This window comes from Schistocerca piceifrons, chromosome 2 (genome assembly GCF_021461385.2).
Source record: "Schistocerca piceifrons isolate TAMUIC-IGC-003096 chromosome 2, iqSchPice1.1, whole genome shotgun sequence".
Lineage (NCBI taxonomy): Eukaryota > Metazoa > Arthropoda > Insecta > Orthoptera > Acrididae > Schistocerca > Schistocerca piceifrons.
Window position 1 is genome coordinate 208,447,039 of NC_060139.1, and position 16,990 is coordinate 208,464,028.

The window sequence follows — 16,990 nt, forward strand, 5'->3', positions numbered from 1 at the left end:
CGCAGCAGTCGCGTGCGAAGAATCCGGACACAACGATATTTTCGGTGTGGAACACGCTAGGGACTTCTGTTTTTCACGTGTTGTGTCTTTTGGTGATGGCTTTTGTAAGCAAACGGGACTTTGATGCCAAATCGTAGCTGTTTCCTTACGAGTGCCGCTGAAGCGTTACTGTGGGACTCTATTTTTGTGCATTTCGAACTGTGTTTGGTGATACTTACAGAAGTTACTTTCTGATAGGGTCAGGTTGGACTCTAATTATTTTCACCATATTTAGGTGATTGATTCTGAAACAGTGCCACTGGACTTTAAACCAGTGGGAACTTAGAATATTTTGTGGCATCCGACACTCAGGAATTCGCACTAGTGCCGAGTGAACTTTAGGTCATTGGTATTAGGCCGTCTTTCAGCGAAATGACCGATTTGATAAATATCAATCGGTGTTCTTCAGCATTCAGCAACTTTTCCTAAAATTTATAGCGTGTTCGTTATCACTATTGGGGCTTGCGCAATAATTAAAATGGCATGTAACTGTTCTGAAGATACCACTAGTGAACTATATTTAGTTACTGACAAAAACTTGTGAATTTTAAGGAACTTAACAAACGCATTCGATTAGTCATTTGACGTCAGGAGTCTGGACTGTACCCTGGTTAATATTTGTACCTGTCGGTCAGCAGCATCGGGAGTACTTTATTTGTGCAGTTTACCAGTTCGTAAGCGCAAGTGTCTGGTCGTAGTAAGGTTAGGGGGATCATCCTCGAGTTAGACGACGAGAGCTGGCGAGCAGAAGCATCTGCAACTCCATTCCATACCGTCGACCGTCGCAAGTGGTGACAGTAACCACAGGGCACTTGCAGCAACGATAATTACCGAAGTGCAAAAGCCAACTTAAATTAGTAGGAGGATTCAAATGTGTAGCAAACTACTTAAAGAGGCAGTAGTGACTTATCTAAATTTGGAACTCGAAACATGTAGCTCTGAAAAGAGCACGCACAAGAACTGTGGCTCAGGTTTAGAAGAATAGTTACGCATACGCTTGCATTATATATATGGGTCAGCAGTTAATAACTAGGATTTTAATGCCTCGAATGTAGGGAGCATTTCTTTCGACTCCTACAGCTATCGTTATCTGAAACGGATGCACTATTCCCTAATCTAAAAATACCGTTGTGTGCGACCCTCACAGCAGCCTCCGATGTGTTGCGAAGTAATGACCCGTTCAGGGTCAGTCCTGAAGCCTATGGCACAAGTCTAGGATGTGGCAGCCTTGCCTGGCACAGAACCTTCGAAGTACTGAGCGAGGTGGCGCAGCGGTTAGCACACTGGACTCGCATACGGGAGTCCGCAGTTCGTGGTCTAGTGGCTAGCGTTGCTGCCTCTGGATCACGGGGTCCTAGGTTCGATTCCCGGCCGGTTTGGGGATTTTCTCTGCCTGGGGACTGGATGTTTTTGTCCTCATCATTTCATCACCATCATCACCCCCATTCGTGACAGTGGCTAGACTGGACTGTGAAAAAATTGGGACTTTGTATTGGCGCTGATGACCGCGCAGTTGAGTGCCCCACAAACCAAACATCATCATCATCGCATTCGGGAGGACGGTGGTGCAATCCCGCGCCCTACCATCCTGATTTAAGTTTTCCATGATCCCTAAATCGCTTCAGGTAGATGCTGGGATGGTTCCTTCGACAGGGCGTGGCCGATTTACTTGCCCATTCTTCCCTGCTGTTTGGTCCCCCACCCCAAATCAATCAGTCAATCGACCAACCTTCGAAGTCTCTGGCTCAAGCTATCCACTCGATTGAGAACTAGGGGAGCACGATCAGTTCCGGGAGCAAAATTGTGAGCTCCGTTGAAACTCCGTGACGAAGCCTGCTCTTCTCAATCTACTCTGCCCGTCGCTGGAATGGTCCAAGTATGACCACGGAGTCCAGACGACAGGCACCATTTGTTCCAACATGCGCCGCAGTCCGCAGACGGTTGCGTTTGTTCCCCCAATGCTTGCAGCGATAGCCCCTTCATTATGTTGAATGAGGACCACAGGTATAACCGTTATCCACCGAATGTTTGAACTGCTGACGATTAATTGTCCTCTGCCTTTTTCCGTTTGCGCCGAGTTGACATAGGACACAGCAGGTTTCCCAGCACGTAAATTGCGCCTCACTAGCTCAGTTTCGGTTTCAGTGGAAGACAGAACGTCGAACTTGTGGGTTACGGTGATGGGCGTAGCACTCAAAGTTCACCCTCGTCCCTGTACAATGCGCCTAGACCAACATAAAATATAAAATACGCCGAATATTGCGATATATGCAGGCGGAAAGGCCTTCTGCTCTTAGATTACACAACTTGTAATCAATCACTGAAATTATCACCCACTGAATAACAGTCTGCGTCCGGAATTATTTTAAGCGGAAGGACAAAAAGAAGTTATTACAAGAACGTCAGACAGCAGGCTGAGAGACAATGGAAGTGTCATCCAGTAAAAACATTCGCTTGCAGAACGCTTAATCTAATGACCGGTTTGCTTGTCAGTCTGGGACTTTGGCCAGGTAGGATTACTGCAGGCGGTAGAGGAGATTCAAAGGAAAACAGCAAATGTTGTCATGAGTTTTTTTTTTATTAAGGGCCAGAGAGTCAAGGAGATGCTCATCAACCCCCAACAACAGACGTTATAAGAGATGCGTTGTACAGTATAGTGTGTTTACTGAAAAAATTCGGAGACCGTACACTCCACATATATTTCGCTATTTCGCTAACAGAAGAGGGGTGAATTGATAGTGACGCACAAAGCACCCTCCACTACTCATCGTGTGAAGACTTGCAGAGCGTAAACGTACAATCAGTTACCTCTTTTTCCGTGTGCAGCTCAGCTGTTTCTGTCTCTGGTGATCGTGATGTCGGCGCGACACCATGTTTTCCCTTCCTCCATTCTCTTTTTTACGACCCACAGTAGAAAGCAGTGGGCTGTGGGTATGAGAACACCTGTGTTAGGAAGCCCGTTAACGTAACCTCTGCCAGGTGCCTATACGTTGCACATCAGCGGGCTCGTCGAAGGGACCGTTAAACGCGACCGCCTGGAGCTCCCAAACTGTCTTACTTTCCTCAATTAAGAATTATATGTCTTTCCCTACTGGAAAATACTCTGCTGTTTGTTGGAATTGCCCCTTCTGTACGGAGCAGAATTTCCTTAGTGAAAACCACACCGTAGATCCGGCAGTTTACCACTGACGGTGTTCCTCATGTCGTCACGTGCAGTGATCTTAGTGCTATCTAAACTTTGGTCTCAGCAGCAGGTCATACGGGGACCAAAAAGTCTGAAGGCAGATTAATTAAAGTTTAGCGCTTTGTCGATGGGCCAACGGCCTTACCTCAGTGGTAATACCGGTTCCCGTCAGATCACCGAAGTTAACTGCTGTCGGACTTGCGTAGCACTTGGATGGGTGACAGTCCGGGTCTACCGAGCGCTGTTGGCAAGAGGGGTTCACTCAGTCCTTGTGAGGCTTATTGAGAAGCTACTTGATTGAGAAGTAGTGGCTCCTGGGAGAGCGTTGTGTTGACCACAAGCCCCTACACATCAGCGTCCAGTACCAACGGAGGATGACATGGCGATCGGTCGGTGCCAATGGGCCTTCCGAGGTCTGTCTGGACGGAGTTTAGTTTAGCTCTGTCGAAACCGAGATCAAGCTCGGACTGGGGAGGATAACAAAAATGGAAGTTTGTGGTAAGTTCTATGGGACCAAACTGCTGAGGTCATCGGTTCCTAAGCTTACACACTACTTAATCTAACTTGAAGTAACTTACGCTAAGGACACCACACACACATCCATGCCCGAGGGAGGACTCGAACCTCAGACGGGGGGAGCCGCACGAACCGTGACAAGACGCCTCAGATCGAGCGGCTATCCCGAGCGGCGGGGAGGATAACAGCAGTTTCCAATTCATAGAAACCATCCTAGCGCTTATTTCGACTTGGAGACGGAGAAGGAGGAGGAGGAGGAGGAGATGGACAGCGAGAGGGAGGAGGAGGAGGAGACGGACAAAGAGAGGGGAAAGAGAAAGTGGTGGACAGAGAGAGGAGGGAGAAGGACATTAGGACGTAAATACAGTTCCCTTACATATTTTGCAATTGCGAAGCATTGCTGGGTAAGCTAGTTAACAGACAAAGTGAAAAAAAAGAATAGATTGGTAGCGTGTTTCTTCAAGACCAGATGACAGCTCTCTTTCCAATCGTGCAGCGGACAGTGATACAGTATTTTTTATGTTCTTCATAAGGGTTACGTATACGCACGGTCAGAGGAAAGAAAAAGAAAATCTGCTACACCGACTTCGGGACCAACACTGCACAGCAACTGCTAGAAAGTGCACAGAATTCTACATCTATATCTACATGATCCCCAGCAAATCACACTTCGCAGTAATTCTCTATTATTCCAGTCACGAACAGCGCGCGGAAAAAACGAACACCTATATCTATCCGCGCGAGCTCTGATTTCCGTTATTGTATTATGATGATCGTTTCTCCCTATGAATTCGGAAATTTTATTAGAAGATTCTGCCGTAACGAAAAACGCCTTTATTTTAATGATATCCACTCCAAATCCTGTATCAAATTCAAATGGCTCCAAGCACTATGGGACTTAATGTCTGAGGTCATCAGTCCCCTAGACTTAGAACTACTTAAACCTAAATAACCTAAGGAAATCACACACATCCATGCCCGAGGCAGGATTCGAAGCGGCGACCATAGCAGCAGCGCCGTTCCGGACTGAAGCGCCTAGAACCGCTCGGCCACAGGGGCCGGCAATCCTGTATCGTGTCAGTGATCCTCTCTCCTCTGTTTCGCGGTAATACAAAACGTGCTGCCCTTCTTTGAACTTTCTTGATGTACTCCGTTAATCTTATCTGGTAAGGAACCCAGATCCCGCAGCAGTATTCCAAAAGAGGACGGACAAGCGCAATGTATATTCAGTTTCTTTAGCAGATCTTTTACATTTCCTAAGTGTTCTGCCAATAAAACGAAGTCTTTGGTTTGTCTTCCCCCACAACATTTTCTATGTGTTCTTTCCAGTTTAATTCGTTTGTAATTGTAATTACTCGGTATTTAGTTGAATTTACGGCCTTTATATTTGACTCATCCCCCACACATTTCATTATTTACGATCTATTGCCGATTTTCGCACCATACAGCTATCTTTTCTAAATCGTTTGGCAGTTTGTTTTTATTTTCTGATGACTTTCCTAGACGATGAACGACAACATTATCTGCAAACAACCTAGACGGCCCTTCAGATTGTCTCCTAAGTCGTTTACATAGATACGGAAGAGCAGAAGGCCAATAACACTACCTTAGGGAACGCCAGCAATCACTTCTGTTTTACTCGATGACTTTCCGTCAATTACTACGAACTGTGACCTCTCTGACAGGTCTCTGTTTTCTCGCGACGATCAGCGAGTACCGCCACTATAATACTTAAGGCAAAAACGGCAAAAACACGAGTCCATTTCCCGACGCACACACCCTCTGCTGATAAAAAATGTCTCGAAAAGGTGTGTTGTGCGCTACTCAAGAGAAAGGAAGTGAAGGTTCACGGTCGCATGGTAGTGTAAGAAGAGCGGTGTTGCTCTGGATGTAGAAGACTGTTTTGAGGTCTACCATACCCTACAATCACGCTATCTGATGTAAGAAACAGCTATATTAGCTGATGTGTATTAAATCTGATTTTGAACAACCAGTAGAGTATTTAAATACGACCACATTGGTTTGAAGAAGGAATTTATGATTTTTACTTACCGCCCACTTCTGTATCTGCGTCAGTAGCAAAAATTCTATAACTGGTCACTGGCTCCGCGGTAATGATGATTTATAATGTAGGGAAGTCCCTTTATAAAAATTATAAAGCAGAGTTACAGCAAGTTCAAGCATATAGTAATACTTACTTACCACACTGCTTATGTCAAAATTTTATGAAAACCTTAAGAAAATGTTTTTAAAACTCCTAACTCCTACCGCCTAACGCCCTCCATGAAAGACCTTTAGTGGGCGGTAGGAATCAGGTTGACTACTACTGGGTTAAATAATCGAGCTCCCATGTAACATCTGTTTCACGCATTTTAATGTGTAAGTAGGCTGTTTAGGTTTTTATGTTGGTAACGCCATGTAGCGCTCATGATTGACTTCTGAAGACTATTAAGGTAAATACATTGTTTGTTCTCTATCAAAATCTTTCATTTGCTAACTATTCCTATCAGTAGTTTGTGCCTTCAGTAGTTAGAATCTTTTATTTAGCTGGCAGTATAGGCGCTCGCTGTATTGCAGTAGTCCGAGTAACGAAGATTCTTGTGAGGTAAGTGATTCGTGAAAGGTATAGGTTATTGTTAGTCAGGGCCATTCTTTTGCAGGGATTTTTGAAAGTCAGACTGTGTTGCGCTAAAAATAATTTTGTGTCAGTTTAGTGATGATCAGAATAAGTAAAGAGAAAACTGTTTGAGTACGTTGAGTTTTGCTCAGCTGTTTGAAAATCAAATAACGTAAGAGGTTTTCCAGCACAGTCATTTTTAATTTTTTCTAAGGGGATGTTTCAAATATTTATGATTTCGTACAATGGTATAATTTTGGAGGTGCGTTGAGTAGTGTATGTTAACTCTGTCTGCAACATATGTTCCAAACAGAGTTAATAATAAAGAATTAACGAATTAAAACGTCATGTCTGTTGGAGAAAATTTACTGCATGACCAACGAAAATGTAGTAAACGATAAACTTTCTTACTTTCATCACTTTGTGGGTAGTGTCAGCGAGAAAAATATTCGAAAAGGCTTGAAATTATATACAAACTTTGTTGGAAGTCGCTGGTGCTCTCATTTTCAAATTTTAGACGAATGTAATTTAGGTAATTTGCGCTCCGAGAGTTATCCTGCCTCAAGAATACGAGTATACACTATTTCTAAATTTAATACTTGAATTATTGCGTAACATGTTCAGCGTCAGATTATACCTATTAATGAGTAAATTAAGACAGAATTTAAAATTTTTAAATTCTGTTTCTGTCAAGTCATCCGTCGTTGGAAAAGTGTGTCGCATTGAGGAGAGAATATAAAGCGAGGGACTGACAGTCAGCAAGTGTCGTGGTTGTAACTTGATTTTTGCCGGGTTTTGATTATAACTTTATGACTACACCTCGTATATGAATATAGACGGTGGTCAGAAAAGGTGTGAAATGTTTGTAACGCTGTTGCAGAGTAGGCTGTGCTGATATATAATTGTCAAGAAAAAAAATTTGAACCGTTGCACCGTTTTCGATTTAATTAGCACTGTAGTTAGCCCATCAGGCCGTTGCGCACGCAATGTCAAGCAGCCTGCCAGATAAAATAATTAGCATCAGTTATTTTCACGCGTAGGTGGTAGCGCACGCGGCTGCTCAGCCGTTTGCGCTGGTTCCATCCTTGTTGCTGTTTGATGTCGAACTTCCGTATCGCTCTCCTGTTCGGTTGTAGGAAACCAAACCTTTCACGTTTGGCAACACCGGCTCTAACAGGCTGCTTGAATCTGCATACGCAGTGAACTGATTGCCAACTTCAATACTAATTAAATCGGAAACGGCGCAACGTGTCGAATTTTTTCTCAAAAATTATTTGTCTGCAGAACACACCCAGCGACGCCCTTACAAGCTTTTCATACTGTTTCTGACCATCATCTATAGAAAGTGCACACTGTGATTCAGTGAAGACTCTAAGGTAGTTAGGACGCAGTTCTGGCTTCTTAGAGGGCCAATTCAATTCATTTCAATTTATTGCCACCAATTTTAGACCTGTTGTCTGGGAACTGTAAACAGGTTGTACATATCCTATTCTCTAGTGACGCACAATGTATCACAGTTATAAATTATGTTAACACACACCATTGTTAATATTAATGAAGAAATAAAACATAAAATTGATAATATAAGCAAATAAACACAAAATAAATCATCATCATCATCATCATCATTTAAGACTGATTATGCCTTTCAGCGTTTAGTCTGGAGCATAGCCCCCCTTATACAGTTCCTCCATGATCCCCTATTCAGTGCTAACATTGGTGCCTCTTCTGATGTTAAACCTATTACTTCAAAATCATTCTTAACCGAATCCAGGTACCTTCTCCTCGGTCTGCCCCGACTCCTCCTACCCTTTACTGCTGAATCCATGAGTCTTTTGGGTAATCTTGCTTCTCCCACGCGTGTAACATGACCCCACCATCTAAGCCTGTTCGCCCTGACTGCTACATCCACAGAGTTCATTCCCAGTTTTTCTTTGATTTCCTCATTGTGGACACCCTCCTGCCATTGTTCCCATCTACTAGTACCTGCAATCATCCTAGCTACTTTCATATCCGTTACGTCAACCTTGTTGATAAGGTAACCAGAATCCACCCAGCTTTCGCTCCCGTACAACAAAGTTGGTCGAAAGAATGAACGGTGCACAGATAGCTTAGTCTTGGTACTGACTTCCTTCTTGCAGAAAAGAGTAGATCGTAGCTGAGCGCTCACTGCATTAGCTTTGCTACACCTCGCTTCCAGTTCTTTTACTATGTTGCCATCCTGTGAGAATATGCATCCTAAGTACTTGAAACCGTCCACCTGTTCTAACTTTGTTCCTCCTATTTGGCACTCAATCCGTTTATACACTCCTGGAAATGGAAAAAAGAACACATTGACACCGGTGTGTCAGACCCACCATACTTGCTCCGGACACTGCGAGAGGGCTGTACAAGCAATGATCACACGCACGGCACAGCGGACACACCAGGAACCGCGGTGTTGGCCGTCGAATGGCGCTAGCTGCGCAGCATTTGTGGACCGCCGCCGTCAGTGTCAGTCAGTTTGCCGTGGCATACGGAGCTCCATCGCAGTCTTTAACACTGGTAGCATGCCGCGACAGCGTGGACGTGAACCGTATGTGCAGTTGACGGACTTTGAGCGAGGGCGTATAGTGGGCATGCGGGAGGCCGGGTGGGCGTACCGCCGAATTGCTCAACACATGGGGCGTGAGGTCTCCACAGTACATCGATGTTGTCGCCAGTGGTCGGCGGAAGGTGCACGTGCCCGTCGACCTGGGACCGGACCGCAGCGACGCACGGATGCACGCCAAGACCGTAGGATCCTACGCAGTGCCATAGGGGACCGCACCGCCACTTCCCAGCAAATTAGGGACACTGTTGCTCCTGGGGTATCGGCGAGGACCATTCGCAACCGTCTCCATGAAGCTGGGCTACGGTCCCGCACACCGTTAGGCCGTCTTCCGCTCACCCCCAACATCGTGCAGCCCGCCTCCAGTGGTGTCGCGACAGGCGTGAATGGAGGGACGAATGGAGACGTGTCGTCTACAGCGATGAGAGTCGCTTCTGCCTTGGTGCCAATGATGGTCGTATGCGTGTTTGCGCCGTGCAGGTGAGCGCCACAATCAGGACTGCATACGACCGAGGCACACAGGGCCAACACCCGGCATCATGGTGTGGGGAGCGATCTCCTACACTGGCCGTACACCACTGGTAATCGTCGAGGGGACACTGAATAGTGCACGGTACATCCAAACCGTCATCGAACACATTGTTCTACCATTCCTAGACCGGCAAGGGAACTTGCTGTTCCAACAGGACAGTGCACGTCCGCATGTATCCCGTGCCACCCAACGTGCTCTAGAAGGTGTAAGTCAACTACCCTGGCCAGCAAGATCTCCGGATCTGTCCCCCATTGAGCATGTTTGGGACTGGATGAAGCGTCGTCTCACGCGGTCTGCACGTCCAGCACGAACGCTGGTCCAACTGAGGCGCCAGGTGGAAATGGCATGGCAAGCCGTTCCACAGGACTACATCCAGCATCTCTACGATCGTCTCCATGGGAGAATAGCAGCCTGCATTGCTGCGAAAGGTGGATATACACTGTACTAGTGCCGACATTGTGCATGCTCTGTTGCCTGTGTCTATGTGCCTGTGGTTCTGTCAGTGTGATCATGTGATGTATCTGACCCCAGGACATTGTGTGAACTCCGGCGCAGAAAGATTGTTTCCATAGTTTGACAAAATTTCAGGAACATATTTTCAAAAATATGCAATGATTATTGAAAATCTACACTGAGCATTAAAACTATGCAATTTATTAAGTAAAATATTAGTAGATAGTTATGTATTGCTTGGTTTTTGGCTCTGGATGCTGTTGTTTGTGTTGTTCTGTCGTGAAGTCCAAGATGGCGTGTCGTATTCCACAAAACCCACATAGACAGTGCTGGTGCCGAGAACGAAGAATAGATTTGTAACGTATGCGAACTGATGAAAGTAAAACGAATCGCCTGCACTACATAAATTAATAGTTGTTTTAGAACTCTGTTATGAATTTCATGACCGTAACATATTTGTTATCGAATCAATTTACGTTTACCGTTGCTGATAAATATTTCTTTTAAGAGTTTACATTAAGAGCAGTCCCAGGATTGTACTGTTGGTATATAAAATATGTTTTTCCCACATTTGCATGATTATCTGTTTTCCGACTATTACATAGTTTTTGAAAGAAAAAGTTTTTCAGTGGTAATTTTTCAAAATTTTAGTACGAGAAATACAAATACTTATTGCCAAATAGTTCAACTAAGAATAAGTTCAATTTGAAGATACAACCACAAAAACAAATGGTATTCCAGAATATCCGAACTTCATCTACATAGGATAACAGGTGCAACATTAGCAATTAATTTGTTTCTTTTCAGTACAATTACCATGTTTGTCTACTGTTTTTTTCAGTCTTGAAACATGAGCATGTGATTCTGTGCTGGAAAAATCTTGGTCCTGCTTCCTCAGCCATTGACAGAGAGGATTTTTCAAAGTGTCCACGTCTTCAAGGGCTGTATGATCAATGGGGCAATATCTACCAGCCCATATTCGCAGTTTCGCAAGTGCCGAAGTGACTGGTGCGTGTATGGCCTGGCACTGTTGTCCAAAAGAAAATCATCCGCTATATCTTTTAATGGGCGAACTCGCTGAAGACACTCCTTCAACTTCTTGAGGGTTTTGATATACTGGGTAAAATTTTTTTATTGTTTATTTGTTGGTACCTTTCACAAATTATCTGCCATCTAGTTCCTAAAGCAGGTCGTACACTCACAATTTGAAATTTTAGATGTACACAGTGTGGAATCTAATTGATATTTGTTATTTTTAATGGAGATTAATAATATTGCATCTTTGAAAACTCCAGAGATTTAAAAATAATGAAGAAATAGAAATCTTAAAATTAACTTTTTTTGAATAGATGACAGAAATTTAGGAAGATGGAAAGAGGTTATGATATACCATCACTTTGACATATTATAATCCTGAAAAATTTTCTAAGATAACAAGAATCATTCATTTAAGATGGAGAAATAAAAGATAATAGGAAAGAACTTAGATTTGTATTAGAGATCCCACCACCTGGCTATCTTGGGTGTGAGGACTTCGCAAATCAATGAGCCTGTCACACTCCAAGTAGTGTACAAAATATGTCTTTGACTCTCATTTGATGCAGATATTTGTTGTATGATATTTGTTGTATTACGTATTTACATCGTTACGTCTTTTTCATTACAGGTATTATTTTACCTAAGCTTAAAAAACAATTATGTCATTTACATTACACTTATTACTCAAGACGTTTCTACATGTTCTGAAATCACGTGATCCATTTCTGTATCCCAGCAGGGTAGAGTTCATTGTGCACCCTGTCTTCAAAAATTTATCACTATCAAACCCTCTAGATGTTGCGTGAAATCACAAAATTACGTCTCTCTCGATGCGACAGACGCCATATAGGTTTCGTTGCATTTCGCTGTTCTATATTATAACTTGTAGTAGTATGCTGTTTCGAGGCAATGGTAAATTGAAGATTTATCACCAACACGTCACTCTTGGTACGATTTCCTATAATTAAATGTCAGTCAATTACCTTTTGACAGTAAAAGCCTTCGGCTGAGAGTAAGATCAAGTCTTCAGCACAGCGTAGCTGTTAAAGATTTCGATTATGGAGTTGATGGAAGGTGACCTGCCACACAGTAATATTTGTTCTTTTCATCTTAGTGTTTAACACATTCCAATGCTTTCTTCTTCTTCTTCATTTGCACTTTCCATATTAGGCTCATTGTGGCCTGTTATGGTATCCACGTTTTTCCCTTTTGGTTTAAAATTCTCTGTATGATGTGATGGTCTCTCTGCATGTATTTATTTTTTGTCCAGTTTTTCTTTCACACTCCAAATTTTCAGCTACTTTCGAATTTCTTCATTTCTTATTTTTTATACTCTTGTACACCCCTTCATTGCTCCAAGAAACCGCATTTCTACTCTTTGTCTTTGTTCCTCTTGCCTGTTATTCAGCAGCCATGATTAACTTCTATATAATAAGTTTGGCAATGTGACCGTTTTACAAAATTTGTTTCCTTCTTTCCGTGTTTTAAACGTTAAAAATCTGTTCATCGTTTCACAGATTCTTCCAAATCAGCATATCTTCTTCGTATTCATACGATATTTTACATCTAAGATAGTTAAAAAGTTTTACGTGTTCTAGTGTGTTTCCATCAACTACAGTCTTAGTTCTCACTGAATATTTTCCACAAGAAGTTATCGACTTAGATTTATTAGAAGATATTTTCGTATTATATTCTTTACATATTTTATTTAGTGCGTAAATTGCATTTAGCAAATCATCTACTCTTGGAAAAAAAAGTGTAATGTCCGTTACGGTCGCAGGTTCGAATCCTGCCTCGGGCATGGATGTGTGTGATGTTCTTAGGCTAGTTAGGTTTAAGTACTTCTAAGTTCTAGGGGACTGATGACCTCAGACATTAAGTCCCATAGTGCTCAGAGCCATTTGAACCATTTGAAGTGTAATGTCATGAGCATAAAGGAGTGATTTTAGCATTAGTAAATTGTTTAGTTGTACCCCAGTGTTTATCCTTAAATTCCATCTGTGAAATGGTTCATCAATGTAAATATTAAGCAGTGTTTATTTATTTGTATAGGTTCCTTATATTTGCCTTATATATCTAAGATTACTGATGTTCCGTTATGCAGACTTTTAACAGAGGGTATGAGCTTTAAAGGGTAAACTCTGTGTTCCGTTATTCTCCACAACTTTCCTTTAACCACATTATCGAAAGTTTTCTCGAACTTTATGGAGAAATGTGTCTCTCTTGCTGTTCAATAATGTTTAACAGTGGAAAAATCTATAAGTAATTAACCATTTTATTCACAAATTGTCTCTCCGTGCATTCCAACAACATTAGGTACTTCATTGTTTCCTACCATTGCATTCAGCTCACCACACAGAACCACTTGATGTTTTTGGTTGTGAAGGTCAATAATGTTTTGAATGGGGTCATAACAGGTAATTGGTTTCTCAAGCATAACTGCTACCATAGTTAGATTTTTTTCTGTTTTTATCGTCGCTGTTGCAATTCTTTCGTTTATATATTCATAATTCTTGACTTATTTTTCCCATTTTTGGTTTGTGTATATTGTTACATCCTTATTTGCTCTTTATTTCCAATGTGCTACACTATTCGACGTTATGTATGTTCCATCACACTGTAAAATGCATAACTACCATTGTGATTCTTCTTAGGTTCTAAGACAGCTGCAAATTCTATCTCTTATTGTGAGAAGATCTCGGCTATTACTTCTCCTTTCCATGTAACTACTCTTACTTTTCCAGTTATTCATTTTCTTGTGTTCTTTTATCTAGCTAGAGTGGGCGCAGAAAATTCGTCCTCTTTTCCGAGGCGAGTTTGGGAATTGGAAATGTCCCGGAATGCGTTACATACACAGTGCAGGTAAAACTGGTGGTGGGGCTGCCATATGCGAACTTATCGTCAAAGTTCTATCCCTCATTAAACGAGTATTGAGTATTCGTGCAGCACTTCCCCTGCGCTCGATCTTACGGTTATCCGGCTGATACTCGGTCGCCAGAGGCCTCGTTAGCTTGGTAGGATGCACCACTGGCAGCTGAGGTTAAACTCTGAGTGAGAGAAGCTTTGTATTCGCCTCATCACAACATTATCACTTTCCTGTAAATGTAATGCAAGTATGTTCTGCAAATGTTCGATGTTATTTGCAAATATGAGAGCGCTCTCTCAGGAATAAGTTTATTCGATTTTGTGACTTCTATCTCATTAGGAAGCGAAGGATGAAATTGCTACGAGGGAAACGACCAGAAACGACATTGTTTTCTTGCTTGTCACAAATATTTCGCTGTTTTTTCCGAATGTATCACGATTTCCTAGGTTGTGGTTAGGCAGTAGCCTAAGAGGACAGCTTAAACCGCTGCGAGTGAAATACAGCGTATTCATAAATTACACTACTGGCCATTAAAATTGCTACACCAAGAAGAAGAGCAGATGATAAACGGGTATTCATTGGACAAATATATTATACTAGAACTGACATGTGATTACATTTTCACGCAATTTGGGTGCATAGATCCTGAGAAATCAGTACCCAGAACAAAGAAATGGTTCAAATGGCTCTGAGCACTATGGGACTTAACATCTGTGGTCATTAGTCCCCTAGAACGTAGAACTACTTAAACCTAACTAACCTAAGGACATCACGCACATCCATGCCCGAGGCAGGGTTCGAACCTGAAGCGCCTAGAACCGCTTGGCCACCGCGGCCGGCTACCCAGAACAACCACCTCTGGCCGTAATAACGGCCTTGATACGCCTGGGCATTGAGTCAAACAGAGCTTGGATGGCGTGTACAGGTACAGCTCCCCATGCAGCTCCAACACGATACCACAGTTCATCAAGAGTAGTGACTGGCGTATTGTGACGAGCCAGTTGCTCGGCCACCATTGACCAGACGTTTTCAATTGGTGAGAGATCTGCAGAATGTGCTGGCCAAGGCAGCAGTCGAATATTTTCTGTATCCAGAAAGGCCCGTACAGGACCTGCAACATGCGGTCGTACATTATCCTGCTGAAATGTAGGGTTTCGCAGGGATCGAATGAAGGGTAGAGCCACGGGTCGTAACACATCTGAAATGTAACGTCCACTGTTCAAAGTGCCGTGAATGTGAACAAGAGGTGACCGAGACCACGCCGGGTGATACGCCAGTATGGCAATGTCGAATACACGCTTCCAGTGTGCCTTCACCGCGATGTCGCCAAACACGGATGCGACCATGATGATGCTGTAAACCGAACCTGGATTCATCCGAAAAAATGACGTTTCGTCATTTGTGCACCCAGGTTCGTCGTTGAGTACACCATCGCAGGCGCTCCTGTCTGTGGTGCAGCGTCAACGGTAACCGCAGCCACGGTCTCCGAGCTCATTAGTCCATGCTGCTGCAAACGTCGTCGAACTGTTCGTGCAGATGGTTGTTGTCTTGCAAAGGTCCCCATCTGTTGACTCAGGGATCGAGACGTGGCTGCACGATCCGTTACAGTCATGCGGATAAGATGCCTGTCATCTCGACTGTTAGTGATACGAAGCCATTCCGTATTACCCTCCTGAACCCACCGATTCCATATTCTGCTGACAGTCATTGGATCTCGACCAACGCGAGCATCAAAGTCGCGATACGATAAACCGCAATCGCGATAGCTACGACCTTAATCAAAGTCGGAAACGTGATGGTACGCTTTTCTCCTCCTTACACGAGGAATCACAACAACGTTTCACCAGGCAACGCCGGTCAACTGGTGTTTGTGTATGAGAAATCGGTTGGAAACTTTCTTCGTGTCAGCACGTTATAGATGTCGTCACCGGCGCCAACCTTGTGTGAATGCTCTGAAGAGCCAGTCATTTGCATATCACAGCATCTTATTCCTGCCGGTTAAATAACGCGTATGTAGCACGTCATCTTTGTGGTGTAGCAATTTTAATGGCCAGTAGTGTAGTTGTACAAAAGTAACCTTTAATTGTGTGATGTGTAAATAACTTACAGAAATGTTCGATACAACACTGAATGAAACATATTTTCAAGATTTTTTTACAAAGCTTCAGTGTGACTGTCTTTGTAACACAATAAGTGTTCCATCTGTAGTCACTTTCCTGCGAAATCATGTGATGCAAGTATTGATGTATGATGGCAACTGCTTGTGTTATCTTTCGTCACAGCTCGTCGACGTTTCCTAGAATCGGAGGAATAAACACCCTGACAGAAATCCATTCGAGTTAAATCATTTGATCGTGGCGACGAGGATACTGCCCCACCATGTGCATTCCAAGTCGACACTTACCTACAGAGATCGTGACAACTACACAATGATAATGTGGTGGTGTGGTATCTTGCTGGAAAATATATACTGTGTCGTTGTCCTGTTGTAACTGAGGCATTAAGTAATGTTCAGTCATGTCCAGATAAGACTGTCGAACTTGTACAACTGCTGTGTCAGAGACTGCTGGACGACCATGATCCAGAGTCCTATTTATAATACACAGCCAGTTTTGGAGAAACGATTGTACCAGTTTGTCTTTGAGACTTGTGATATTTAGTCCTAAATTGTCTCACAGCTGGATTCGCGAAACCATTTCAACACTGCACACACTCAGCTCCGTTATATGACTACGATAACCGTTGGAATAACTCAACTCATTCGTGCATGTCGCTTAGTGGGACCGTCAGGAACTAACAGTGTTAGGCGGGAATAAAACTTGAAGGTGTACTGCATTCGGTGCTGTGCCAAACATTTCTATAAGTTATTTACTCTTTTCACAATTAAAAGTTACTTTCGTATAACTAATTCATGAACACCCACTATTTAGCTGTTGTTTCCGCGATTTTTCAGTGTCCACTCACCTACGGGAGAAGTTGGTGTCAGTTTCACAGTCGGCTTACTCGAAATATGTTGCTGTACACTTACACACCATTTTGACGTCACTACTGGGTATGCCGAGAGTGTGGATAAATCTTACGAACGTCAGTGTCAGCCATTTTCTAAATGTACACAATGCTTCCATCTGTTGACGTAAGACGCTGTTACCGGAGTT

The 16,990-nt window shown here is 43.1% G+C and overlaps 1 protein-coding gene and 1 pseudogene across 1 annotated transcript in view; one reads left to right on the forward strand and one right to left on the reverse strand.

The window, feature by feature from the left end:
• The window catches only part of LOC124776562 (flocculation protein FLO11-like), a 481,553-nt gene that overhangs the window by 397,498 nt on the left and 67,065 nt on the right, over positions 1–16,990 (reverse strand). The gene's annotated exons all lie outside the window — the stretch shown is intronic.
• Positions 3,355–3,473, forward strand: LOC124778772 (annotated as a pseudogene).